This window comes from Trachypithecus francoisi, unplaced genomic scaffold (genome assembly GCF_009764315.1).
Source record: "Trachypithecus francoisi isolate TF-2019V2 unplaced genomic scaffold, Tfra_2.0 Lachesis_group13, whole genome shotgun sequence".
NCBI lineage: Eukaryota > Metazoa > Chordata > Mammalia > Primates > Cercopithecidae > Trachypithecus > Trachypithecus francoisi.
The window spans coordinates 67,494,167-67,517,468 of record NW_022681458.1 but is presented as its reverse complement, the minus strand read 5'-3'; the positions used below and the strand labels follow the sequence as shown (position 1 = coordinate 67,517,468).

Sequence of the window (23,302 nt, the reverse complement as noted above, 5' to 3'; positions counted from 1 at the left end):
GATTTGAAACAAAGACTCCATTTAGGATCCAACAGAGAGTGGTCTGCCAGCACCGTCATCTCTACAGAAACCTACCACACAGAAACTTGGGGTGATTTAGCCTGAATCACACCATCTTGAACTGCTGACCCAAGTGGGAAAACTCAGTGCAGTTTCAAATGAGCAGTAGGGGAAAGCCAGAATGCCCTCTCTTGTGTTCCATGGTGGCCAGTGTCCGGCTCAGCCCACACCACTTTGACTTCTTGTCTCTAGGCCAAGAGCCAGTGCAAGCTGTCCCAGGGCCCACTTACAACTCAAACCAGACAAACCTCAACCTTTAAAAGCTTGCTCTAGGAGGACCTGAAACCCAGAGGGGGTCTGCAGTTCTGCTACATAATCTGAACTCTTCTAGGTCTTCCTTTTTCTCATTTTTAATTTTTAAATAGAGACAAGGTCTTGCTATGTTGCCCAGGCTGGTCTCAAACTCCTGGGCTCAAGTGATCCTTTCGCCTCGGCCTCCCAAAGTGCTGGGATTACAGGCATGAGCCACTGTGCCAGGCCTGGATCTTTCTTATGTATCCCGTCCTATCCCACATTACATTAATGTTTTATTAATATTAATAATATTTTATTAACAATACTACTATAGATAATTGGATTATTACCAGTCTAGTTGCAAGTATGAGTATTCTCAAGTAACACTGTCTTTCAATACAGATTTACTGAATACTTTTTACAGAGGAGAGACAGACCTAGCGTATAACACTGCATACATCCCTATAATATGGTTTCTCCTTTTAGAAAACTCAGAATGAGGCTGGGCGCGGTGGCTCACGCTTGTAATCCCAGCACTTTGGGAGGCTAAGGTGGGCGGATCACGAGGTCAGGAGATGGAAACCATCCTAGCTAACATGGTGAAATCCCATCTCTACTAAAAATACAAAAAAAAAATTAGCCGGGCGTGGTGGTGGGCACCTATGGTCCCAGCTACTCGGGTGGCTGAGGCAGGAGAATGGCGTGAACCCAGGAGGCACAGCTTGCAGTGAGCCGAGATCGTGCCACTGCACTCCAGCCTGGGCAACAGAGCAAGACTCCGCCTCAAAAAAAAAAAAAAAAAAGAAAAGAAAAAACAGAAAACTCAGAATGAAGGGGCCTCAGGTTCCCTGCATCATTCTGGTTTTTTGCTCCTGCTTTACTATGAAGCAAACACCTTGACTATAAGCAGTCATAGACCAGGGTCTGTGTCTCATTCATGTCTGGACAATGCATCACAGACACTCAACTGTTTTCTGCCTGAGCAGAATTAAGACTCGGCCTCCTAATTCCTCCATCACCATCTTCTCCATTCTCTTCCTTGGCCTTCATCACCATCACCACCTCATCAACTGTGAGAGACTGAAAGAGTAAGGAAAACCATTTCTAGGATCATGAAACCTGTGTCACTGGATCTCCTACAGCAATCTGCCAGAGTTACAATGTGACTGGTTTCTACATGCCTGACAAATTTCTATTTAAATAAGTATTTTTCAAAATGCAAATTGCTACCCATTCTTTGGCCATCAAATCACTTTAGTGGGTTGCAACCAGCTTTTTCTTTTTTAATAGAATAGAAAAGAAAATGTGCTGCATTTGGTAAACATGGAAATTGTTTTATAAAACTTTAGTTTTTGTTTCTGTTTATCTATCTTGTATGCACTGGGTCTCAATGAAAAACGTATTTCTTACTGTAGGTCATGACCAAAAAAGGTTTCAGAACCCTGGTTTAGACAATGTGTCTTTCTACAACGGACTCTGCTCAGAGAGACTCATTTGTAGATACTACATGCAGACATCATCCCCCTTCATGTCTGTCATTCGAGTGGAGGAATGGGGCTCTACTCTGATCATGCTTCTTTTTGTTGTTGTTTAAACTCTACCCCATACCACTTGTAGCCTCTTGAATCTCTTAAATTTTCTCTCTTAAAAATATTTTGGGCCAGGTGCGGTGGCTCATGCCTGAATCCCAGCACTTTGGGAGGCTGAGGCAAGAGGATCACTTGAACTCAGAAGTTTATGAGACCAGCCTGGGCAACACAGTGAGACCTCATCTCCACAAAACTTAAAAACTTAGCCGGGCATGGTGGCATGTGCCTGTAGTCCCAGCTACTTGGGAAGCTGAGGCAGGAGGATTCCTTGGCTGCAAGTGAGCCATGGTCGTGCCAATGCACTCCAGGCTGGGTGATACAGTGACATCTCGTCTCAAAACAAACAAACAAAAAATTTACTCTGGCAAGAGTTGAAGGTATCCACCACTGTCTGTTTTATCAGCGCCAGGAATCTATACAATGTAAGGTTCTTTGCCTGTGGCCTCCAAATTAGGACTGAGTTTATTCCTACAGTTTTTCTGTCTTGGGCCCTTTTGATGTACCTTAGGGGGTAAAAAAAGAGGAACTCACTGGACTGTCTTATGCAACCAGGGTCAGTTACAGCACACCCTGCCCTCTAGTTCCTCAAGCAAGCAAGCCATTACTGGTTTCGTGAGAGTTCATTAGTTTACTTTGGAGCTGGGACAGTCAGTTCAGAAGGTAAAGCCCATTCTATACCCAGCTCAGTGCCTGGCCTACCTGCCACAGGCCCCTCCACATTCATTGACCACTAAGAAGGAGAGCTGGAAGTCACTTTCTGCACCATCCAGGTTTAAGGCAATAGCCTGCACATGCCCAGGGGCCTGGCTTTGCAGGAAGCTGGCTATTGCTGACACAGAATGCTCAATGGTGGGATGTGCCTCTAAAACTGCCATTTTAATCAAGGACATGGCAGGAAGACCACAGACATGGCAATCAGAAACTTCTCAATTTGAATCCTAGTTCTGCCTCTAGTTTCTTGTTTAATTCTAGAAGGGTCCAGGCTCACATCAGAAAAACACAAAGAGATCCCTTTGCCCTCTGACCAAGAACAAAGTCCTATGGATTTGAGGATGGAAGGTCCCCATGGGCTTGTAAGCAGCTGCACTCCCTGAAAACCTTGCTGTATCAGATCGGGTTTAAGAATGCAGTTGGTTTTGTTTTAGCTTCTGCTCCTCTAAGCTTTTTATTTTGTCCTTCTCTGGACTTGAAAAGAAGACCAGATAAACTGCCAGCACAGAGCTCACCACTGGAGCTGACAGTGAGCGAGGCCCGAAGGGAGGGAAGGAATAAAGCATTTCCCACCCTCGAACAGTCTACCAAGTATGGCACACTCTTTCTGGGACTGGTCGCGGTCTCCACAGGAGTTGTAAAGAATTCCCCTCAAGTTTTTTCTCTGACCTTACAGTTTCAATTCTCCCAAAATGCTCTTCCTGTGGGTGGGATCATGTAATATGAGGGCTGAAATCAGTCCCAGGCCAACGACACTTTACAACCCTTCCCACCTCCACCCCCGTTCCTGGGCTGTTTTGAAGCATCTAACTCAGAGGTGGGAACACAGTTCTGGACCCCTTCCAGCCCTAGGTTTCTGTCACTATCTGATAAAGAGCTGACCTATCTTGCCTGTGAGGATCCCTGGTCATTGTTTTGCAGGTACAAAGGTAACCTGTGGTCAACCTGTGGCTCTGATCTCAGGAGCAGCAAATCCTGCCCAGGTTGCTGGTGATGCAGAGCACCAGGAGGAGAGGCCTCTGCAGGCTGCCTCAGCCTTTCTGGGAGAGGCTTAAAGCTCTTCCTCCTAGCAGCCTAGCAAGAGCCCCGCAGCTTGCTGGCCTCCAGGCTGAGGCTAAGTTGCCTAACAAATGCTCTCCGCAGCAGGTTTTGAGATATATTTTTCTCTATGGAAAGGAAGTAGTCATTTCCCTCCTCTTCCTGCCCTCCTCCTGCTGAACTCTGCTATAAACTCAGCTAGTTGGATTCTCTCACCCCAAAAACTACTTGAGCCAGAAGTTACTGGAGACAGGTATCTGCTTTTTCACCTGGGACTGTTCAGAAGGCAGGGGCTGTGCAGTGCAAACTCTACGGGACAGCTGCCCTTTGAATACCACCTTGCAAAGCACCCTCCCCAGCCCTCCGTCTTGTTGCATTTTGTACCTGAAGGTTTCCAGCTGCATCTCTCACCTCTTTAAGGCACTGTTAACGTTGGTCCTGCCCAACAAAGAAACAAATTGTTCTATGTTTTGCCTGTAATTTAATAAGAAAATCATCTATGGAACATTTTATGCAATCTCAGGTGGGAGAAGAGAACCGAACTGGAACCCAGCTGGCCTGCATTCTTATCTCATCTCTGCTACCAACTGGCCATTAGCCTTGGTAGAAGCCACCTGACTTCTCGGGGGCTCTGTCTCTTGACCTGCGAAAAGCAAGGTTGGGCAAAATGATCTTCACTTTGCTTCCCTGCTCTAACACTCTGGGATGTGACTTTTTTTTTTTTTTAGTTAAAAGAAAAAAGGATGTGCATTTTTCAGCTGAGTATTATATTCCTTCTCTACCAGGTGAATGTGACTTATTATTATTCTTGATAACATAATGTGACACTAGTCAGTGCCACCAGTTTTAGGCAGCATTTGTGACACTCTAGGAACATTTTCCTGCGCATTAAAGACCACTGAAGTCTTAGGGGACATTTAGAATGTATGTCTAGGCCGGGCGCGGTGGCTCACGCCTGTAATCCCAGCACTTTGGGAGGCCGAGGCGGGCGGATCACAAGGTCAGGAGATCGAGACCACGGTGAAACCCCGTCTCTACTAAAAATACAAAAAATTAGCCAGGCGCGGTGGCGGGCTCCTGTAGTCCCAGCTACTCAGGAGGCTGAGGCAGGAGAATGGCGTGAACCCAGGAGGCGGAGTTTGCAGTGAGCTGAGATCCGGCCACTGCACTCCAGCCTGGGCAACAGAGCGAGACTCTGTCTCAAAAAAAAAAAAAAAAAAAAAAAGAATGTATGTCTATGATGGGTATCAGGGCAGTGTGGATGATTCAGAGCAAAGTTAATGCTGGACCCAAAACCCCACACAAAGAGCTGAGGGGTGGACCAGCAGTCCGCCTTCACTGCTTCTTGCTGCCCTTTCCACAGCGGGTTGGTGGCCCTAACCCAGAAGCACGCATGCAACAAAGAGGGACATGAACAACACTGGGTCAGTGGTCAGTCAGCTGCTGGAACAAAGCTGGGGCCACCTAGGTCCTTTTAACTTAACATCCTTGACCAAAGAGTCAGGAGGGCCTCATGGTTCAAAGTGGGCTGAAGCCACACTGCCTTGACTGAATCTTGACCTTGCCAGGTTAGTTGTGTGAGACTGGGCCAGCTGATTACCCTCAACTTCCTTACCTGTAAATGGAAACAATAATGGTGCCTGCCTTAGAGAGTGGTTACATGGGTTCAATCAGTTCATTCAGAGCATTTAGAATTTTACCTGGTAAATAGTAAACAATGTTATTTTATCATTACTTCTCCAAAAACGATTACTGGTAATCTAAATAGGAATAATTCATCCCTGACTTCTGTGGCCATGGCAAAGTACTGCTGAGTGGTACCCATGTAGGCAAGAAATTAGGAAACAGCACCCAGACAATGAATCCAGATGAAGACGCCTTAGATTTCCATGCATTCCTGAGAAATAAGTAAAATTTTGATAAATTAATTTCATAATTAATTTACCAAATTGGTCTCCAATATAAGTGAAGAAGTGCTCTATTTCTAGACCTGTTTAATTGTGGTCAATAGTTTCTAACATTTCAGTGTTCCAGAATTCTTAGTTAATAAACCATTAACACTAAACTGAGATAACTGCTCTAGAAGGACGCAAGATTTCATTGAGCTGGTATTCATTAGGCACCAGGTATATGCCACGCATTACACTTGTCACTGGCAATAAAGAGGGTAAACTGCTGCAATTCTCTGCTATCAAGCAGTTCACAATTATTTAATGGGGAGATAGATACTCAACACACCATTAAAGAAATTAACTGTCAGAGCTGGACACAGGGGCTCACACCTGAGTCCTAGCTACTTGGGAGGCTGAGGACTGCTTGAGGCCAGGTGTTCATGACCAACCTGGCCAACACAGCAATACTCCGTCTCTACAAAAGTGAAAAAATGTTAGCCAAGCATGGTGGTGAGTGTCTGCAGTCCCAGGTACTCAGGAAGCTGAGGCAGGAAAATCATTTGAGCCCAAGAGTTTGAGGCTACAATGAATTATGATTGTGCCCCTGCACTCCAGCCTGTGTGATAGCATGAAACACTACTTCAAAAACAAGTACGATTTAAAAATAATTTTAAAAAGAAATGAACTGTTATGCTGGAGAGGAGCGTGGAAGGGTTTCAAAAAAGGTGACATGAACTAAGATACAAGACATGATAAGGAGTTTTCAGGGTGAGGAGGGGAGGGCACTCTTGCAAGAGTAAGCCTGAGATGGACCTCCTCTAATCTCTGTTTCCTAATGGGTTTTCCTAAAGGCAGACCCCAGCTTAGTCCAGCTCACTGAGTTCCCAGCACCGCCAGGAGTCCAACCCAGCAGCCTCAGAGAGGAAGATTAGGATCCCTGGCTCTTCACTCCCTGCCCCCCATCCCACTGATGGGGTCTCTCCCGGCAGCTCAGAACCACCCGATTCTTTTTTTTATTTCACTGCTGGCCTCTGCACCCTCCCCCATCACCTGAAACCTCCTCCCTTTTCCTCTCCCCGTCTGTGTTCCTAGGACCAGAGCTGACAGAGAGCACAGGGAAAGTTTCTAGTAGGATTCTGCTATGCTCTGTTGGGCATCTAAGTTAGAATTCAGAAAACCCTTGTTACAGCCCTATCTACAAAGGGTAACTGGGTTGTTCACGGCACTTGTCCTAAAGTTCAGCTTCCCAGGTAGACAAGTTGGTCTAACCTCTCTGCAAGGAAGAAAGTCCACAGGGGAACCATTGACCAGTGTGTTGGTCCAGGATCTTGCCATGCATAAATAGAGGCCTGTAATATTAGCACTAATCTTGAGGAGCAAGAGCAGTGCACAGTTCCTGCTGGCTGGCTGCCATCTAGCATGGTCTGCTGCTGAGCCAAAACAGCAATGCATTTGTTCCTTAGACCAGGGCTAAGAATTACAAACAGGAGGCTCAACCAGCAATGGCCACAGCCACCAACAGTCAGGTCAGAATTCTCAATGGCAATGCCCCGCATTAAGTATTTGTACCCACTCTCAGGAATCACTGCCATCATAGTGAATGCCCTCCAACGCACTTACAGTCACCTGGTTAGGCACAGGGTATTTTGTCTGAGACTGTATACAGTATTCATTAGTGAGTGATGACCTCTGCCTTCTATGAAGCTACAAAGGCTGACACATACTGACACATAAAATGGACAGCAATACATTGACTTTTCCAAGGAAGTCTGGAATTGGTGCTTCCTGGTTATATCTGAAGTGCTCCTTAAAAGGGGTAAGTCAATGACATATGTGTACATGTATGCAGATGCAACTGTGTGTGATAGATGGTGAGGACAGCTGGTTGCTAGGTTATGCACTAATACAGAATAACAATGACTATAAATGTGTGCTTACATATAGTGACGTAGTGTGATTTTTATTGGAAGTAAATAAAATCTACCCAGTGTACCTGGACAGCATCTGGCTCAAATCCCATTTCCACAAATACAGTTACAAAAAACAACCTTGGTGCAAAGAAAGAATTCAGTGTTTCAGCTAATATTCCTTCTGTAGCAAGTGTACGATGAGATTCAAGTATAAACGAAGAACTCCATGAGTTCGCTAAAATATAAATTGATCTTTATATATTACACATACAGTATTTTAGCTAAATGAGAAATGTGATGGATATATATGTCTTTCCCTTATTAAATACTGAGTCAAAAACAGGCATGGTAAAATATCAGGCTCCGGCTCTTCAGACCTCTGAATGACAAGTTACAACGTTGACTGCATTGTTAGGATGGAACTTATGTGGAGATGTTAATGGTGTATCCCATCAGAGGCATCACAGACATGCTGGCCTCCATCTTCTCCCTGTTCCTGTAGATTCTCTACCCTACTTCTGCATAGTGTTGTTGTCAAGACCATCTGACTACTAGGCAATGAAGCTGGGATTAGACTACAACTAGTGAACTCCTCGTTTACTGCCCTTTTCATGTTACCTTTCTGCCTTAACAGAGGACGTAATGCACAAGAAATCCAGTAAACGAACTGGTCAATATCAGGTCTTAACCTGAAAGTAACTTAATTTTTTTAAGATGGTTTCACGGTCTCTTAGGATTGATGGGCATCCCAAACTAGGGACAGCGTGAAGGTGGGCAAGAGGACATCGGCCTTCAGGCATCAGCATATGGGGGCCTCAAAAAGATGCAAGTTTTTACAAATTCCAGTGCCAAAACCATGGTATGCAGCAAGAGAAAAGGTGCCAACTGGCTCTGGTTCCTCTCTATGCCCCTCACTGGCTAAAACATAATGCAGCTCCCTACCAAGGTTAGCTCCACTTCACAGCAAGCCAGGCACTTGGACCTGCTAGTTGAGGCAGGCAGATTTCTGGCCTTGAAGGTAATCCACCTGTATTTTCAAGTGGTGGAGAGCTCAGGGTCCCTTAGGATTGGGTCCCATATGGGGACTCAGGGTTTAGAGATTTTCCTTTTCTCATCAGACCTCCTGTCACATCATACTGAAGTCTCCATAACACTGCCTGCTTAGAGCTATACACACAGGGCTTCATTCCGTGAACTCATTCAGCCCCCATGAACCTCTGGTTTCTGCATAAGGACCCATTATCTCAAGGAACTCCTCTGACCATGTTGTGTCAGAACTTCAGCCTTCAGCCTCACACTTGCTTGGGAACTTCTATCTTCTCCCTGATTCAGCACGGCTCCCTCTAGTCGGAGACATCCGTTCGCCTGCCTGGTCTGCGGCGTTCTTCCCAGCATGGGGCCCTCGGCATGTTTCCATCCTGGATGTTTGGCAGAATGTACACACTTATCTTTCAGGGGACACTGATCTGGACAATTCACCCTCATTCAAAGGACCCAGCCCTTGGAGAGTAAAACTCTGATACGTTCTTTTTAAAACAGGACTTCCTTCTGTGAATCTTCCTAAGTTTGAAAACACTAACAACAACAATAAAAAAGAGTAACACTTTACTATGGCAGACATCAAGGATTCACAGGGTTTCTTAATTTTCAGTTCCAACTTCTGTTGCCCAAATGCAATCTTTCTGACATCTGTGTCAGGTTAGTTACAAAGCACTATTATTCTGGGCTGCACAATGTTGGCCCAACCTACCCAAATACAAGAAATTTTGCTGATTGATTTAGTTATTCCGTTCCTATAAATGAATCCAGTTGTACAGCTGTTTCTGATTAACCAATGTACTGCTGGAGTTATATACAAATAATTTTATAATGAGCTCAGCAACGGCAAGGACATGAGAAGAAGAATCTAAACTCACCTCCCAGAAAAACAAGCAGGAGCAATGAGCGCAAGGACTTTCAACAACAGTCCAGGTTTAAATTCCTATCTGCTATGATTCACTTTTTCCTCTTTATGTAATTCAGCACAACCTATAACTAATGGTCTCAAAGAAACTTTGTCTTCAGATTTTTGGATTCAAGAGAGAAACTCAGCTTTGCAGGCTTAAAACTCCTTTAAAATTTCCCATCTTTGTATTTTGTAAGTTTCTGTTTTTCCCATTAAAACATTTATATTTCCTGAGACAATTTCTTAAATAATGCACTTTTAGAAGAGGAAAATTGGAACTGAAAGGTCTACATTTACTTTACTATAAACAGAAATCAAGTGTTTTGTTTTATTTCAACACAGAACAATTAAGCTCTGTAAGTCTAGCCATGAACTTTTCTTTTTCAGTTCTAGAAGACAAATCATATGTATTATGATTAAGAAATTAGAAAACTAAGGAAAAGACAGGCATGAATAATTCAAATAAGTGAATTTTTTAAATGTAGAGATAGCGACAAATGCTCCCTAAAGAAAACTTGAAAAAAAAATCAAAAAAAAGGATTATAAGTTATACTTCTAAAATGAATTATGCTGGCAAAGATATGGGGAAACAGATATTTTCAAATAGTGTCAGTGAGACTGTGAATTACTACAGCTTTTGGAAAGTAATACTGCTTTAGAGACTCTGACAGACAGAAATAAAAAAGCTTCTGTAAGTTGGCAGGTTCAAATATACACACACACACACATACACGGATGTTCCAAGAACTGTTGTAGTAGAAGAAAACTTGAAACAATATGAATAGTTAAATTGTGGAATATTAAGCAGCCATGCCATAAGTGAGTTTTTTATTCTGGAGAGAATGTCTATGATGCTTTATTATATTAAACACAATTGTGGCATAATGTATTAATATGTAATACAATTCTATTTTTAGGAGAAAAACCTGTATATGTGCATATATACTTATACATAGTTATATAAGCAAGGAGAAAGTTCAGGAATTGATAATATTGATCACTTCAAAGGGTTAGAATTTAAGGGAAACAGGAGAAAATTTATTGACTTATCTTTATATATTTCCATTTTACTTGTCTTCTTTATAGCAAGTACATATACTTTTGTAATCTGAACAAATTCACAACTACAATATAATTTTTATTTTTATCTACTTTTTTTTTTTAGGGACAGGTCTCGCTCTGTCACCCATGTTGGAGTGCAGCGGCATGATCATAGCTTACTGTAATCTTAAACTCCCGGGCTCAAGTGATCCTCCCGCCTCAGCTTCCCAAGTAGCAAGGACTACAAGCATATGCTACCATGCCTGGCTAATTTTCTAACTTTTATTTTTCGTAGAGACAGGGTCTGCTATGTTGCCCAAGCTGGTCTTGACCTCCTGGGTTCAAGTGATCCTTCTGCCTCAGCTTCTCAAAGTGCTGGGATTACAGGTGTGAGTCACCATGCTTGGTCAACAGTACAATATAATTTTTAAAGAGTGATAACGAGTCACATTTTCAGCAAAAACATAGAAGCAATGACTACAAATTACACATACTGAGCACCCGGACTTGTGGTTAACAAAAACCTTTTCCAGGTTCTAAAATACAATATGTTGTTTTTGTTTGTTTCCTCTGTATGTGGGGGAAGTGGGGACGTGAGGGGAGGAGTGGGAGGGTGGGCCTTAAGACTTGGGAGGAAGGGCATGAAGGCGTGGGGAAGAGATGTTACCTAATTTCTTTCTCTTTTTTTCTTGTTTTTGTTTGCTTTTATTTTACTTTATTTTAGAGACAGAGTCTCACTCTATCACCCAGGCTGGAGTGCAGTGTCATGATCATGGCTCACTTGTGGCCTCAACCTCCCAGGCACAAGCGATCCTCTCACCTCAGCCTCCTGAGTAGCTGGGCTACAGGCACATACCACAATGCCTGGCTTTTTTTTTTTTTTTGGTATTTTTTGTAGAGATTGGGTCCCACTATGTTGCCCAGGCTAGTCTCAAACTCCTGGGCTCAAGCAATTCTCAGCCTTCTGAAGTGCTGGGATTATAGGCATGAGCCATAGCACCTGGCTGCTTTTATTATTTTTAAGGAATATATAATAATTGTACATATTTATGGGATACAGTATGATATTTCCCTCCTTCCCTCCCTCCCTTCCTTCCTTTCCTTGTTCCCCTTCCTTTTCCTTTCTCTTTTCTTTTGACAGGGTCTCACTCTGTTGCCCAGGATGGAGTGCAGTGGTGTAATCACGGTTCCACTTCCCTAGGCTTGAGGGATCCACCTCAGTCTCTCGAGTAGCTGGGACTACAAGCGTGCACCACGACGACCAGCTACTTTTTGTATTTTGTGTACACACAGGGTTTTGCCATACTGCCCAGGCTGTTCTTGAACTCCTGGGCTCAAGCCATCCTCTCACCTTGGCCTCCCAAAGTGCTGGGGTTACAGGAGTGAGCCACCACACCCAATCTTGCTTAGACTTCTTTCTAGGTTTTATCCTCTTCTCAGCCAAAGCAAGGGATTCAAAACTACTGGGCAAAAGAGTTCCAACTTCATTTACGTGGAAGTGAACCAGATATAAGTATTAGACCAGGAAATATCACTTCTTAGGTTCTACAATAATAACTTCTACTTTCCCAACAAGAACAAAACCTCCCACTTCTTAATTATAAGAATCATGGGTTTTTTTAAATTTTGAAGACATAAAAAGCTAATTATGTACATGAATTTGAAAATGTCACATTGTGGCCAGGCATGATGGCTCATACTTGTAATCTCAGCCCTTTGGGAGGCGAGGCGAGAGGATCGCTTGAGTCCAGGAATTCGAGACCAAAGGGAGACCCCATCTCCACAAAAAACAAAACAAAACAAGGCATGGTGGTGCACACCGTAATCCCAGCTTACTTAGGAGACTAACACAGGAGGATCATTTGGGCCTGGGAAGTCAAAGCTGCAGCAAACTGATGGCACCACTGTACTCCAGACTAGGTGAGAGTGAGAACCTGTCTCAAACAAACAAACAAAAAAGGTCATCTTATATATATCACTTACCGTGAAAGACCACTCTTAGGATCAAATTTGTTTGCTAGCATCTTCAGAAACCAGATACCCTTCTGCAAAACAAAGATCTGTTTGGCTTTCATGAAAAATCCACTCAAATCTTACAGAGTGGAAGAAATAAGCCATCCTTTAACAAACATTGACAACCTACTATACAAGAATCTACTGTTTTGAGAAAATACAAAAAGGATTTTTTAAAAAGTAATTGTCTTGAAAGAGCTTACAATCTAACAAGGGAGATGCCTGCAAGTGACTGCAATACAAGACAGGGTGAATTTCAAGCCACCGGTGAAGCCCAGAACAACGGCGACGGAAACTAAGAGAAGGCAGAATCAGCAAATGGAGAAGAGAACATTTTGGTTCTTGTTAAGAAGCATGTTCTTACAACGTGAACCATGCTTATCGAAGCTCCTAAACTAGTGAAATTTGTAGGTAATGTGTCTCCCGTTAATTTTAGCAACATTCTTCTTTTACTGAGTAATAGCAAAGTCTATTATTTCGACTTTTCAGCAAGTAATCATGACCAATCTGAAGATTCTTATAGGCTTCAACATGCAAGTGAAAAGAACGGGCAATGCAACAGCATAAGACAGTAAAGTGCAGTTTAGCTGGAACCCAGTACATGAAAAGTAGTGCATAATAAGGCTGATGGTGAAATTCAAGGTTAAAAGTGCGATGCTTGCAATCAGACTATTCCACGTTTGAATAATAGCTCTGTCACTAACTGTGGGACCTTGGGCAAATTACCTAACTTCTCTAAGCCTCAGGTTCCACATAAACAAACAGAACTTACCTCTCAGGGTAAGTGAACATCAAATGACTCAAATAACATATAGTAAGTGATAATATTAAAGAAAGGGAAAGAGGGAGAGAGAATAAAAGGAAGAAAGAAAGGAAAGAAAGATTTTTTAAATGTTTGGGCCAGATCATAGAAAGTTTTGAAGAATTTCCTTCACTTAATATAACAGAGAAAAGGAAATTAAAAGAAGAAATTTAGTTATGCTGGAAAGGTGGATTATTATTAGAAGAAAAATACATATACCCATAGTAAGCGATGCTAAAATGTTACATAGCAACATGTTCCTTCAATGTGAACCCTGTTTATCAAAAGTTGTAGCTAATTGTATCTCCTGTTGAGCTAAATTTTTATTTTATTGACTATTAGCATAGTCTATTATTTTTGACTTCTCAACCAATATTTGTGACCTGCAGTCTCTGTAATGCTAAGCATGCTTCCTAGGACTCAAAAGTTTCTGATCCCCGGCCACAAGAAGAAGCAGTGGTACCCTCATCCCATGGCTTAGGTGCTGTAGTTGTGACCAAAGCAGCTTGGCCTGGGGCCACGTGTTATTAGGTGTTTTACATCAGGCATTTCATGCAATCTAATCCACTGTCATCTCTACACTGATGATGGCCACTGTGTGACTGCCACAACACGTTAACCTGGTATTTCCCAGTGTCAAAGGGCCAGGAAAGTGACGTCCTGTTTTTGCTTCCTCGTCCTTTATCTGTCCGGACAACCTCAACAGAGTAGGTTTTACTGGGTAAGCAGATACTGCAGGCTGGCAGCCCCTCAATACTAAGATTCTTTTCAGTGAGATCTCTCCTTGGGGGCTGGTAATATATGAGATGACTGACATGAAACACTTGGTAAACTACAGACAGCTAAGGGGTTATTGTTCTATGTTAATTTACACCAAAAGTAGTTCCTGTGTTTAGGCTTTTTTGGTATTTACCTACGGAGAAAGGAATACCAACAGTATTTTGTTCAGGCTAACACTGATAAAAGTAATGCTAATGCTAATAATAACAATAGCCCACAAATACTGAGCAGTGACACTGTCCCAGACAATCTGCTAAGTAATTCACATGCATCACCTCATCTGACCCTTAGAACAATCCTTTTACAGAAGCATTGTTACTCTCAATTCAAAATTGAAGATACAGGGCCAGGCGCAGTGGCTCATGGCTGTAATCCCAGCACTTTGGGAGGCCAAGGTGGGCCGATCACAAGGTCTGGAGTTTGAGACCAGCCTGACCAACATGGTGAAACACCATCTCTACTAAAAATACAAAAATTAGCCAGGGGTGGTGGCACACTCCTGTAATCCCGGCTACTCGGGAGGCTGAAGCAGAAGAATCACTTGAACCTGGAAGGAAAAAGCTGCAGTGAGCCAAGATCACGCCACTGCACTCCAGCCTGGGCGACAGAACAAGAATTTGTCTCAAAAAAAAAAAAAAAAGTGAAGATAGAAAGAATTTGTAAAAGACAGTGTTGGGACTGGCCCATGTTTTACCCATTAGGAAACTCTGCCCTCCAGTAGCACGTCAATATCACCTGGGGAAGCTTTCAAAAAACGGATTCCTGGGTCTTACCGCAGACTTATTTGTGTGTGTGTGCGTGTGTGTGTGTGTGATTTTACTAGGTTCTTTTTTTTTTTCTTTTTCTTTTATTATTATACTTTAAGTTCTAGGGTATATGTGCACAACATGCAGGTTTGTTACATATGTATACATCTGCCATGTTGGTGTGCTGCACCCATTAACTTGTCATTTACATTAGGTATATCTCCTAATGCTATCCCTCCCCCCTCCCCACACCCCACGACAGGCCCCAGTGTGTGATGTTCCCCAAACTGTGTCCAAGTGTTCTCATTGTTCAGTTCCCACCTATGAGTGAGAACGTGTACCACAGACTTATAGAATCACACCTTTATAAGCTGCTTGTCACACCCATGGCTAAGGATTCGCACACTAGTTAAAGTGTATTAAGCAGAAGAGCATCACTCAACTAACTGAAGATATTCTGGGGGCTTTAGTACACCTGGAGTTTTCATTACTCAAAACTATACAAGGGACAGACTTAAGTCATTTTGACCTGACCATAATACCTACAGAGTGAGGAACAAATGACAAATGTCCGCCCTAGCAAACAAAAGTTAGAGCTGAGTGAGGAAGTACTCATCTGTCACAGGGAGGTGAAGCCTAAACTGTTCCTCAATTGGAGCAGAGATGGTGGCACATTATGTGAATGTGCTTATTAGTCTTCCGATGCCTGGCACACAGTAAACACACAGTAAACAAATATTTGTTAAGTGGACAAAGGAATGAAGGACTGCCTCCATCCAGCTGGACTCCTCTGAATTCCCTGTATTTGGTCTGTACCTTTTTCACCTTATTTACCAAATTCTGCCTGCATACCTGCTGTTTGAAATCGTGTCTCATCTCTACCAGAAAGTAAGCATTCAGGTGCAGACTTCGTCTCTTTCTGAGCTACATATTCCTTTCTACCCTTACCTAGCACAGAGTATAACTACAACCTCTAGCAGGGAACCACAATGCTCAATGAGTATCTGGCTTGATTCCAACTGTGACCTGATTCGCTGTGGGTCCCTGCTAGCCACAAGGGATAAACAAGCCTACCAAGCCTTCAAGAACCATGGTATAATTGTGGATTGCTGGGAGACAGCAGCAGAGAGAGCTCTGTGTGGAAACCATTAAGAATTCAGTAGACCACACTGAAGGGAAGGCTTCAGGAAGACCACAGCCCTGGGAGGTAAAATGCCAAATATCAGATGCTTAAAAGTAAAGGGGTTACAGCAACAAATAAAAGGCACTTTTGTTTCATTTATTCTCTCAGTATGTGTTGTGGAAATCACCTATGTTCCTACAATTATAACCATAGTTAGGAATACCTTGAAATAGCAAAGACAATGATACAGACCCAGTAATGAATACTGTCTGCTAAAAGGGTCTCATGTCTGGTCATAGCACCTGAGACAGCAAATGTACAAGGTCAGGGCATACTACCCTCTTTTCACCACCCACCTTTCTGCTCATTATAGCTTTTGTGTCTTAGTGCTACACACCGCATGGTATCTGGATGGCCCTTGCATCATACTGCTTTTTGCTGCTTCCTTCACACCCCATTATCCTACTCGATCCTCATACCCTGTAGTGGATGTAGAGCAAAGATTATCAAGCCCATTTCTTGGATGAGACAAGTGAGGCTCAAACTGCAATGATATGCCTAAGGGCACCAGAAAGGGGCTGAACACACCACAATCTGTAAAATGAACAAACAGAAGGAGGCATGAATCCCCCCAGGTAGAAATAATCTCATTCTCTTTAAATATCCCAGAATTTGATCTTACTTTGCTTACAAATCTCTTTGCACTACGTCACACAACCTAAAAGAGTTGATGTGTTTTCATAGAGCCAAAGTTATGGCAGGGGTTGGATAAGTCCCAGGGAGGAAGACAATATTTCTGAACTGGTTTCATAACATCTGCAGAGTTTAGTTTGAACATTTCCATTCAACAGGTAATGGGCTCTCACGGGTGGCTGGGGATATGCAGACTATAGCACCTCCAGGTTCCTGAGAAACTCAGCCTTGTAGGGCTGACAGCCAGGTAGACATACACAGTCACAGTAGAAGGCAGTGTTGTGTGCAGTGGAAAGGGATTAATAGGCAGAGTGCTGATAGCCTATCAAGGGTTTTCTCACCTCAAGAACTTAAAAGATGATTTACAAACTGTAGTAGAACATTTCTTGGAGTTATTTTATCCATTACAAAAATAAGCATTTTTGAAGATGGAAAAATCTACCAACGACTCAAAATCAAGATACAGTATTGTTTTGACATCGCTTTGGGAAGCTGGCAAAAGAAAACCCACCCAGCGTGGAATCTGTTCACGGGCTCTGCGGCTGCACCCGACTGGAGTCTGGGGCTACACGCAGCCAGGGATGGAGGAATGGGAGTAGGGTGGGGTCCAGAGAAGATCCAGGGGGCAGGATGGACACACGCTTTTCAGTAAAAGGGACCAAGTCCACTTGGTCACTAAGCCAACTTGAGAACTTCCCAGAGAACTCAATAAGGCCAGGAGCCCGTGGCTGAAGAAGGAATATTCCATCGGGATTTAAGTAGGACCAGAAGACCTCGCCAGGCTCAGTTCCTCACACAGCCACACCCTTTGTTAATCGCGAAGAGCTCAAAGTCTAACCAACCACCAGTGGTCTGATTTAGAGCTCTTTGCGATTAACAAAGGCTCACAGCGACTGGGTCAGCTCTTTCCCTTACACTCGAAACGCTAACAGTTCTTTCTTTAAAAAGAAAAGTGTGCATAGTAGAAAAAGGTAGGGGACGCGAGACTGAAGTGAAGCTGTCTGGAGAGTTCGAGGGAAGCACTCCCCGAAACCCCGTCCCCACTCCAGGCGAAAAGCACTGACAGGGACTGGAAGTGTCTCCAAGGTCTACGCCGACCTGGAGCGAGCTGGCCGCCCGGGAGTGCCGGGAGGGAGGCGGGCTGGAGCGCGGGAGGGGCACGGTTCCCACAGAGGCAGGCGGGCGGTGCCAGAGCTTGAGCCGGCCCCGGGGGATGCCCGAACGTCCCCCACCGTCCTAGCTGGGGTGTAGGTGTGGCCCCAGGGCATCGCCGCGAAGCCCCTGCTCGAGACCTACGGAGATCGTGGGTCCCGAGCCCCATGGGGCGGCCCGGGTCCGCGGAGCCCAGCGGTGAGCCCAGCCCTAGGCGCGGGACCCCCGGCCGTCCACCGCCGCTTCCTCCCTGGGCCATCAGCGGGGAGCAGGACGCGCGGGCCGCAGGCCTCCGCGCGCCCGCGCCCACCGTTCGCAGGGGACGCGGCCTCGACGTCCCCAGTCGCCCCACCCGCGTCACCGGTGCCAAGCGGCGCTTCCAAGCCCCGCCGTCGAGCCCAGCCCCTCCCGGGGTTCCCCCCCAACCCGGGAGCCCGGAACCCGGGTCGCGCCAGAGGCGACGCGTCCCTTACCGCGCAGCGGCTCCGGACGACTCCACAGCCCCGCGCCGCGCTGCGCATTTTTTCTGGGAAACTTCTCCCGGGGTCCGAAGGGCTGAGCCGGGCGGGCAGGAAAAGCGCTCAGCGCCCGGAGGCTGCGACCATCCGGGAACTTCGCCGAGATGTGGGCCCTCCCTCTCGGCGCCGCGGCCCCCCCTCCGCCCCGCCACATGTGGACGCGCCGCGAGGCCCCGCCGGCCCGCGCCCTGCCCTCCGCGCGCCCGCCTGCCCCGCCGGCAATGGGGCTCCGCGCCCGCAGTTTCCCGCAGAGGAGGGCGGCGGGGCGGATGGTCGGGGCTGGAGTTCGCAGTTTCCTCCATCCCGCTCCCCTGCGCGGCGAGGGGACCGAGGCCAGGGCGCCCGGGACAGGAGTTTGCAGAGGAGCGGGAACTGGAAGGGGAGTCTAGCCCAGGGCCTTTTCCCCCAACTCTTGAATCCTCTCCACCTTCTTGCGGCTGCTGGCAGGGGGATCGGGTGGGGGCGTCCCCTCTCTCCGAGCGGGAAGGAACGCCTTTTCCCACGCTTTCCCGTCTGCTCTCAAATAAAGAGGGTCCAACTTTCATATATCTGAAATTCAAATTCATTTTAAAAAATGGATTTGAAATTTGGGTGAACCCCACAGAGGCCCAAGGTCCACACGCATCTGACTCCTGCCCACTGTGTGGTAACAGCGTGCTGGGAAAGATGCGGCCTCTCCTCACCAGTCGGGTGGAATTGAATCGTTTTACTGCCAGTGGGGATGGATTTATCATCAGCCACCCACATCCTTAAATACGGTAGGATCCACAGCAAACGTGGAGAAAACTGAAGCTCTACTCCATTGCCCGAGCTAACTCCTGCTCATCAGGGGGTTCTGACCAGCTCTGAGAGCTGCCACCTCCAGGCCCCAAAGAAAAGTTAACATTCACTCACTAAGACGATATAGCTACTGAGAGTGTGCATTTGAAAGGAATAACAACAAAAAGTTCTGCTCAGTGTAATAACCATTGGATCATATTGTTAAAATATAAAGGCTGTGTATCCCTTTGAATAGAAGCAGAAAGGTGAGAATATAAAACCACCTTTGCAAAATTATAACTGAGGAAATTGTGGCAGTGAAAGAAATCATATGTACAACCGACTCTATCTTCCTTCTAACCTTTAAAGTGTCCTTGTTCACTCCTGGGTGTAGCCGTTAGAAAAGAATTCAGTTTTTGATTTGACTCTAAAACAAAATTGATAATAGCCCATTCCCGAAAAGATCCCTTTCTTGCCTGGGGACCAGTCTGCCTTTTCAGGACTAACAAATTACCTTTAAGATTAGAAATTACAGTTTAGGGGTCATGCTGCCTCTGGCTCCAAGAGTCTGAACCTCCCCCAAATTGCTCCTGGGGATAACATTACTATTGTAAAACCTAAGATCTGTGCTTGAGATATTTTGCAGACCCTGAACTCAGTGGATCACACTACGACACCACCCAGACGGGTAATCTGGCTTAACCAGTTCTCGCATTCTACCCAGGAACAGAAAAGAGCAAGAAAAACTCACTTTGACTCCCTGTGATTCCATCTCCAACCTGGCCAGTCAGCACTCCCCACTTCTCAAGCCCCCTACCTGCCAAATTATCTTTAAAAACTCATCCCCGAATGCTCAGGGACACTGATTTTAGTAATAATAAAACTCCGGTGTCCTGCAGAGCTGGCTCTGTGTGAACCCGTCTTTCTCCGTTGCAATTTCCCAGTCCTGATAAATCGGCTCTGTCTAGGCAGTGGGCAAGATGAACCCATTAGGCAGTTACAAATAGGTGGACTTCGGAATTGTGCTAAGGGACCTTAACTCCTGGCTTTCTCTGCTTCTGTACCACTCCAGTGTGCACAGGTGTATCTTGATATGCTTTTAACAGATACAATGACCCCTCTGGGAAAGACATTTAGTAACATGGGAAACTCTTCTCATTGGCAAATTTTTGTCTAAATGCATCCATCTTTTTAAGGTCCATTAACTATTTGCCTTTCTTTTTAAACCTTTTCTATGGTAATACGCATGTATTATGTTTTATATAAAATGAAGACAAGCAGTTTAACATATAAATATATTGCTCCAGACTTGAAAACATATCAGTAGCACTAACCACAGTGTAGCAAGGAAATTAAACCCAGGAGCTGCCTCGTTCCTGGGTTTGGAGGAAACTAATAAGGGTTCTCCAAGCCTCAATTTTTTGCTCCAGTAAAATAGGGATAACAATATTTCCTACCTCCTGGGATTGTTGTAAGGATTAAATGGGATAATCTCCTTAAAGATGAGCAGAGTAGTGGCACACAAGTGAATAGGAAATCTTACCTTTGGTTCCTTAGTGTTCAGCAGAGCTCCTAGTACCTTGTATGGAATTGATTAAATGTTTGTTGAGATAAGGACCCTTGAGTTTATGTTTCTCAGGAATTTGTGGGAATTTCAACATTAATATATACAAAGAAAATTGGAAAGGTAAAATACCTCCCCCTTCATTTCATCATTGAAAGCCAAAAATAAATTGTGTTCTGAATTGTCCATTGTTTTAAATCACTCATAAGGCCAGTAATCAGTTGTCCAAAATGGCCCTGGTTCTCTCTCTTCAAATTTTTAACACTTCTTTCAATTAGGTCAAAACCTAAATAGTATTTTATCAGTGGTAGTTTTCTGGTTTTGTTACAGGAAAAGGGATCCAATCCAGACCCCAAGAGAGGTTTCTTGGATCTCCCGCAAGAAAGAATTCAGGGCAAGTTCATAGGGTAAAGTGAAAGCAAGTTTATTAAGAGGGTAAAGGAATAAAAGAATGGCTACTCCATAGACAGAGCAGCACTGAGGGCTGCTGGTTGTCCATTTTTATGGTTATTTCGTGATTATATACTAAACAAGGGGTGGATTATTCATGCCTCCCCTTTTTAGGCCATATAGGGTAACCTCCTGATGTTGCCATGGCATTTGTAAACTGTCATGGTGATGGTGGGAGTGTAGCAGTGAGGACCACCAGAGGTGGCCATCTTGGTTTTGGTGGGTTTTAGCTGGTTTCTTTATTGCAACCTGTTTTATTAACAAGGTCTTTATGACCTGTATCTTGTGCTGAACTCCTATCTCATTCTGTGAGTTAGAATGCCTTAGCTGTCTGGGAATGCAGCCCAGTAGGTCTCAGCCTCATTTTACCCAGCTCCTATTTAAGGTGGAGTTGCTCTGGTTCACATGCCTCTGACAGTCTCAATAAGTTGCCTATGGTTATGCAAGATGTCAACATTTGAGGAAGCTGGGTGAAGTGTATATGGAAACATTTTTACTGTTTTTGCAACTTAATTGTAAGTCTGAAATTATTTTAAAAAGTTAAAAAATTAAAGATAAAAAATATCAAACCCTAAAATTCTTCAACAGACACCTTGTTACCTTAGGTGATGCCAAATTTTGGCTTAAAATGAAGACATCGAAGTTAGTAGTATGCAAAGGTATTATGCTAAACCTTTGTGGTCATGTACACTTTGATATGAATGAGTTAATAAGAAAAAATGACTTGGATGCTGCTTGAAGACTAAGCTAGGCTAGAAATGTTACAGTGATCTTGGGAAAAAGGGAGAAGTGAGGTAGATAGAAGGATGCTGAGATGCAAAACTAGGACAAACCAAGCAGGGCACAATCTCATTAAATACATGTATTTGCTTACCATTTCATAACTGCCATCTGGGGACTTACTTTGACCTCTAAATTAGCTTAGTAGTGCCTTAGAACATCCCCTCTTATAACAAGCATTTGTTTATTCTAATTACTTCTTCCCCAATAGATAGTAGCCCCAATCTAGGGGGAGAGAGTAGGCAAAGGGACCTGCCTGCCTGGCTCACCACAGTCTTCCCAGCACCAGCACATTCTCAGTATTCATTACCACTTGATGAATAAGTGAGATGCTTTTACGGAGTACCTCACTGAATTCTTACAGTAACTTTGTGATTTAGATATTTGTCCTCATTTTACAGATGAGAAAACTGTGACTCAGAGAGCTTAGGTAACTTGCCCAAGACCACTTAGCTTGCGGCCTTCCAAATCCAGATTATTTTGATGCTAACACCCTTGTTTTAACCACTACTTAATACCGTCTCTTGGCTTTACTTCCTATTTTTGTTCCCTCTTTTGAGCTTTTGCTGGTGTGAATGACCTGAATTGACTGGCATCCAAATTCCTTGGTCCCAAATAGCAAAATAAGAAAATACTGTTTCTATTGTTGGAAAGAATTGTTGAGATTCAGGTAGATCTGGCTAAAGGCTGTTTACTAGCTTCAGTTTTCTTTTCTGCATCAATGCAGGGAGGAAACGGAATGCTACGTGGGACGACAGCACCATGCTAGGCCAGGGATACTGTGAAGAATCAGGATGTATTGGGGAGGAAGGAAGGAAGGAAGCTGCTTTGCACCTAAAAAATGCTCAGCATATATTTAATAGATACATCCAAAACTGAAAGGACTGAGCTCTTGAGAGCTAAATATTTTACCTATTTACACTACACCTTATTCCAAAAAAGACTTAAGACAGTAAGAGTTGAACAAGATGAAATTTAAGCTTTAGTCTGAGATAGCAAATTTAGTAAATATTTTGACTTTATCATTTTCTTTCCTTACTAAAAATAGTTCTTATTCTAAACAATTCAAATATTCTATAAGCATAAAATATAGAAAGTGAGTCTCCCGCAATCCCATTCACCAGAATAGCCACTAATAGTAGGATATATATTATTCCCTGTGTCTTTTTTCTATGTATTTTTATTTTTCTTAATCAACAAATATTTAATGAAAGCCAGGTGAATGGGATCATATTGTAAATCTTCTTCTAATTTATTTTTCTTTTTCCGCTAAATAATCCGCATTCATTTCCTGTTGCTGTGTAACAAATTACCATAAATTTAGCAGCTCAAGACAACATCCATTTATTATTTCATGGCTCTGTAGAAGTCAGGACATGATGTGATTCAGTTCACAGGTATCACAGGTGGCCTGAGTTCTTATATGGGGGTGCTGGAGAAAATAATCCACTTCCAAGCTCATTCAGGTCACTTGGCCCTGTGAATTCAATTCCTCATGGCAG

The 23,302-nt window shown here is 44.0% G+C and overlaps 1 protein-coding gene across 2 annotated transcripts in view; it reads right to left on the bottom strand.

The window, feature by feature from the left end:
- Positions 1-18,355, bottom strand: part of WIPF1 (WAS/WASL interacting protein family member 1) — a 146,117-nt gene extending 127,762 nt beyond the window's left edge. Inside the window, exon 1 of one of the 2 annotated variants that reach the window (XM_033231074.1) lies at positions 18,203-18,355. The gene's annotated coding sequence lies outside the window, so the exon portion shown is untranslated. The remainder of the gene's footprint in view (positions 1-18,202) is intronic. The other variant, XM_033231078.1, reaches the window with a different exon arrangement.
- Positions 18,356-23,302: the final 4,947 nt, after the last annotated feature.